Here is a 6,772-nt window from a genome sequence, read left to right as displayed (position 1 = left end):
CATTTTTATGTTGCTTAATAATTTTTTTATCTTCATTTTATCTATTGTTTTCATTTTTGTGAAGCGCCTCGTGACTTTTATCTTGAGAGGCGCCCCACAAAAGATTGTTTCTTCTTCTTCTCCAAAAATAACACAACTCTTCTGTTTCTCTCTACAGCCATAAAACATCATTAAAAACAGCCTCTGAGCTTCTCAGCCTGGCGACGAGCTTGTAGTCATCCCTGTTTTTGGATGACGTTGCTCCATTAATCACAAGTGGACACTTAACTCTGAAGCTCCAGGTGATGATTTGTTCAAGTTTGAGTGGCTGATGTCTAATTAGAAGTTGCCGACACTTAAGTCTGGTTTTAAAAAGACGATGAGAAGGATTTGGGGACTTTTCACTTCGAACGTAGCTGAATGAAAGCGTGTTGGCGTGGGATTTCCTGCACCTTATTAAGCTGGAATGTAAAGCTAAATTCCTGCGTGAAAACGAAGGTCATCAGTATGTCAACGCTCTCATCAGCACAAGGACAAATAAAGGCTTTGTTTGCCCCGGTAACCAACAACAAAGCTCCGTCTTCAATCATGCAGATGTTTCACATGTAGCTTCTAAGGTTTAGCGATAACCTCGTGTTGTTACCTTCAGAGGGGCTGATGTTTGCTTGTCTTTGACCTCGGTGAGGGCCAACGACCTGAGCGATCCACACGGACCGGCTTCGTCGTCATGGAAGTGGATTTTTCACACACCGTCCTGAACAAATAAAAGAACGCTTTTGTTGTTTTGGGACTGAACTGTTGAGATACTTTTTTGTACTTGCGTGTGAATTTGTGGGTGAAAACATTGTCTTCCAGCTCCGTTTTCCTCCTCCGGATTTGTCCGTCTTTCCAGAGGTCGCCGCGATCCGCTCTGTTCTTCCAGGTTATTATGACATTTTCTGCACGTTTGGAGATGTTTTCTCTCAGCTCGTCACATTCCATCCACGTGGGCGGACGTTCAAACGGGAGCGGTACCAAGGGGGTCAGCTGGGGTCGCCGCTCTTCTTACACAACGCTGAGTTCACTGACCTGCCGTGTTGCTGCGCTGATGTGGGCAAAACACGACGCATGGCACGGAGAATAACACGCTCGCTCTGGGGAAATCCTTGATGAGAAACTATTTGGAAGGAGGATGTTTTCCCTCCTGGTAATCAGAAATGAGCAGGTTTGCTGAGGATCACTAAGAAAACATCCAGTTTCACAACATCTGCAGTTGTGAAACCACCACTTTCTTTCTTTTGGACAAAACCTTCTTGTGTTGAGTCTGTGCTTGTGGATTTGTTCACACAGGGATCTGCTGCTTTTACCTCAGCTCGACGTGCGTGACGTTTCAATAATAAAACAGCAAAACTTATTTAATTTAACTAATGATAAGTTTCTTTTGTTTTACAGGTGTTGTTCAGTCGTTTAATCGGTACATTTGCTGAGGTTTCTAGGAGGAATGAATGCCTTGATAGTCGAACTCTGGGGATTAAAAGCTCAGATGCACCTGTTTCAGGAAATACAAGAAGAAGAAACGTTTTGGTAACGCTTCCTTTTACAGTCCCCTAATTACTAAGTACTTACATGGTAATTGCGTAGTAACTTAAAGTGTATTGTTGTTTCTGAGTTCTTAAAGGTAGTGGCCAGACTCAGCATTAAAACTGTAGAAATTCAGAATAACTACACTACCATCTATATAAACATGTACTGGGTTCAGTTTTTCATTTTGTTGAGGACTTTTGTCATAAATCATTACAGGAAATCCACATCCTCTCCTCCAGACAGTGAAGAACTGTGTTCTGCCTCCGTCACTCCAGCACGTGCAACAAGCTAGCTGCTGTTGCTAGTATTGTGAATAACTGTTATTTGTTTACCTTCGTGCTCTTAATTATTACGTAAAAATTGTAAAATTGTGTTTTCCGCTGCAGCAAAAGGCCTGAGCCACATGTTTGTGTACTAAACGCATTTTTAAATAACAGATCTGATCTAAAACAATAACCTACATCCATGAATCCATCTGGAACCGCACCGCTACTTCTGGACTCCGAGTCCCGTTAGCATGACTGCAGCAACACTACTAACCGTGTTAGCTCCGGTAAGGAAAATAACAAGTCATTTGGGAAAGCTACAACACACACACACACACACACACACACACACACACATATATATATATATATATGTATATATGTATATTCAACTCAATTCAAGTTTATCTATAAAGCACCAAATCACGACAAGAGTCGTCTCAAGGACCTTCACATAATAAACATTCCAATACAGTTCAGGTCATTAAACCAATCAGACAAAAAGTTTCCTATATAAGGAACCCAGCAGGTTGCATCGAGTCACTGACTAGTGTCAGAGTCTTTACAGCAATCCTCATACTAAGCAAGCATGTAGCGACAGTGGAGAGGAAAACTCCCTTTTAACAGGAAGAAACCTCCAGAGAATCCTGGCTCAGTATAAGCAGCCATCCACCACGACTCTCTCTCACACACACACACACATGCACACACACACACCAAGTAGTGTTTCTATGGTTACGTTGTGATTTTTTAGTAAATATTCTATTTGGTGAGAGATCAACTTTATTGTATTTATCCTAGTGAATCTATAATTAAACGGGTAAACTAGTAGTAGCACATTCTATGTCAAAGAGAGTAAAATGATAATATCAGGAGACACACACACACAGGGATGAAATTTTGATTTCAGAAGTGGGGGGGACACACCAGGCTTGTGCGGATTTGGGGTGGGGGTGTTATAGACCCTTTGACACGTCACATGCCCATCTCAATAATTTTTCCATCCTCAATATATATATATATATATATATATATATATATATATATATATATATATATATCAAAGTTAAAAAATGTACAACTCTATTATCATTAATATTTATTATCATTATTGAAGTGCAGTTTTGGCTGTTGACAATGGATAGGCCATTGTATTTATTGTTTTGGGTCTTTTTTTATTGTTTTTGGTGCAACATTTTCTAACAGGGAGTGAGATTCTTTTTTTTATTTAATTTTTGTTTGTTATTTTTATTCATTTAGAAGTTCTGGTTCTGGACATTTCAATGTTAAATGAAGGTTTATTTGTTGCATTTTAAAGGGTGTACTTGCATTATTATGACATATTAACATTATATTAGTGGTTATTTTGGTCTAGATAATGTTGACAATGATATTGTTTATCATCAACAATTTTTTTGGACAAAATATCATCCAGCAAAATTTGTTACTTTCCCAGGCCTAGTCAAAAGTATAAAAAGTATTTATACATAAACGGTCCCTCCTGAGATCTGGCCGTTATTTCATTTGCTGTGTTAGAGGACATGCTGAACTAATGTTTTACACATGATCATCACCCTAACATTTGTCACAATGATCAATTTTATGTCTATCGTATCTTCATTATTTCAACCTCACCTGTGAGCCTCCAGCCTCTGCTCCATCTCCTCCAGGCTCTCGTCCTCCATCTCCTACAGCCTCTCCTGCTGTACCTTCACCGGTCTCTCCTCCTGCATCTCTGTCGGTCACCTGAAAAAAAGATGCATGAACTATAAACAGTGGGAGATTTTGGAATGGAACAAACAGAAATATTTACAGGATGGTTCTAGTATGATTCACAATTATTATTAATATAATGTGTAAATTATTCATTACCAATTTGAGTGTATAAAAACATATTAAATATGTTTTTTCCCTTAAAAGTGTTTAAACAGTTGTTGCATTTCAACACACAAAAAATAAATGGAAAAAATAAGATAAATCTAATGAAAAGTGTACATCTTTGACATTAAGCTTAAAAAAATCTGTTGACGATGATACTGTTCATTTTTCAGAGCTTTTTAATGTGAAAATATGCATTGCAATAGATAAGTTTACAATAAAGTTAAATGATAAAAGTTTTGAAGTTACACTTCTACTACTACTACTACTAGTAATAATATTTATGATGATAATAGTAATAATAAAAACATAATAATTATAATAATACGAATAAATTGTGTCTGAGGAGTCAGTTATGTGGAGGAGATTAGTTTGTAAAAGTTAGTTTTGAGTATGTTTGTGAAGGAGGAGGTGAGTCTGAGCTTAATGCAGGGGTGTCACATGTTCCAACTTACGTTTTGACTTTGAAAGAAGTCTCTTCTATCCACTTTCGTTTCTTGACATGCTGCCGCCTGGCTGTGCATAACTACCAAAGACTCACAAATGAACACTTATTCAAATGTTGTGTAATGGAAGCTGAGCTGAGCTCTGATATTACACAGCGTCTAGTTGACGATGTGACTCAGTACCGGTGTTCCCTAGCGGCTCCAAACTAGCAAAACAACGTGAGCACGTTCTGTTTACTACTTGGAGTGACAGCAGCAACAGCCAATAATACGTTAGCAAGTATCAGCAGAGCCAATAGATTAGCTTTTGGGTGGGTCTAATAGGAAACCGGTTTCCGTTTCGGTCCTAGTGCTCAATCAAATCCATTTAATGGAGCGTAATATTGTTTTTGGACGGAAAAAAGTGAAGGGGACCGAAACTGCCTTTTGAAAAAGTGGGGGGGACATGTCCCACCCGTCCCCCCCCAAAATTACGTCCCAGCACACACACACATATATATATATATGTATGTATATATATATATATATATATATATATATATATATATATATATATATATATATATATATATATATATACTGTATATATAGTTATATATATATATATATAACTATATATACAGTATGTATATATACATATATATATATATATATATTTATATATATATATATATATATATATATATATATATATATATATATATATATATAACTATATATACAGTATGTATATATACATATATATATTTCTATCAGCTAAAGCAGGAGATAGGTGTAGGAGACTATTGTCATGTTCAACCTGCATGAAACACTCAGTGTGACTGATTATAATCAGAAATAATCATTAAAAGTTGTTTTTTTCAGTGTTCCACATCTTTTATGTTCCTTTCAGTCTAAATGTGGACATTTACAGGAATTAAAAAACTCCAGACACAAACACCCAAATTTCATGGATGAAAATACGCCACCAGCCGCTCTTTCAAAGGTTCGAATTCCTTGTTTTTATATCTGATTTGCCTGAGTTACACAAAAAACTATTTATGGTTTGTTGAGACAAAACTGATTAAGGAGATCAAAATGACTCTCAGGTCTTTGAGTTTAATAGAATTAAAGCTGAGAGGAGAAAGTGTTTACGTCTGTAAGCCTAAATGTGGTCAAAGTGCACGATTTGTTTTAATCCCTGCATGAAAATAAAGGTCAAAGCGGAGTTTCACCCTGGAGGTATTTCTCTCTAAACCACAACAAAAACACGTCCCTCGGCTGCTTGAAACAAACGGGTGTTTTTGTTAACTTGTTTACTGCTTGTATGAGAAACAAAAAACTGTAATCAGCCACTTTTCATGCAGCAGTAAAACGTTTAATCTGAATTAGAATATTTGATGTTTAGAGCCGAAGCTCCGTGAGTAAAAAGTTAAAAACGTCTAAATCTGCTCTCACAGAACTAAAGTGAACTAAACGTTTTTAGAGCTGTTTCTGATCAGCTGTTGCTCCAGCGAGTGAGAACCTCAGGAATATATCCACATGGAGAAACGAATCAAAGTACAGAAACTTAGAAAAAGTTACTTTCACCCAGAGTAAATTTGTAACTTTCACTTGCGTCTGGCTTTCCTGATGTTACTTATCTTACTTTACTTTTACTTGAGTAAATTATTGGAGTACATTGTACACCTCTGAAAGCAGCATTTTAGGACACACCTTCTCATTAAGGTTAATTCATTCATAACTCGTTACTTCTTTTTTTTTTTTTCCCCCGTGTCCTGTCTGGCTGTGAAGCAAACAGAATTGATGTCTGAATGCTGGTGACAAGCCTTACAGATTTACTCTCAGGTGGAGCATCAAAGCTTCTGCTTTTAATGTCACGCCTGATCCTTAAAACTTTATTGTTATTGTTTTTGAATGCTTTGTAATTCCGACCAGACACGGAGACAGAGGTGAAGGAGAAAGGAAGAGACAAAAAATGGGGGTGGGGGGTGGAGCGGGGTCCACAAAAATAAACAATAATGAACAAGAGTCTGTTTTCTAGACCTGCAGAAAGAGAGAAGAAAAAAACAAATTAACAAAAAAAAAAGCGTCCAATAGAGAGTGTGAGGGGCCACAGATCTGCCCCCTAAAGATGTGCAGGAGACGGGGGGAGCTCCAAGTCCCAGTGATCCAGGAGTTGCCCCAGAGCACAGGAACTCCAGGGAGACTGCGACCAGAAAAGCCCCCCGCTCCTCTCGAGAGGCGCAGAGGATCGCCCTGGGGGGCCACAACCGGCAGCCGGCAGAGTCCAGGGAGATATCGGCGGCAAGCCCACAGGCCCGCCCGCCCGCAACCTTCCACCCCCTAGCCGGCCGAGCCCGGGACCCAACGACCCGGGACCCAGGGGCGACCACCCCCGTTCGTTACTTCTTCTTATTCTGTGTCTTTGATCTTTTCCTTCAGGAGTCACCACAGTCAATCATCTGTCTCCGTTTAGTCCTGTCTTCTGCGTCCTCCACCCTGCACCAGCTAACCTCATGTCCTCTTTCACCACCTCCACAAATCTCCTGTCAGCCTCCCACCTGGTGGCTCCAACCTCAGCATCCTTCCACCTATCACCATTGTCTCTCATCTGGACATGTCCAAAGCATGAGTCTGTCCTCTCTGACTTTATCTCCA

This window comes from Nothobranchius furzeri, chromosome 8 (genome assembly GCF_043380555.1).
Source record: "Nothobranchius furzeri strain GRZ-AD chromosome 8, NfurGRZ-RIMD1, whole genome shotgun sequence".
In the NCBI taxonomy this organism is placed as follows: domain Eukaryota; kingdom Metazoa; phylum Chordata; class Actinopteri; order Cyprinodontiformes; family Nothobranchiidae; genus Nothobranchius; species Nothobranchius furzeri.
This window is presented reverse-complemented; position numbering follows the sequence as displayed.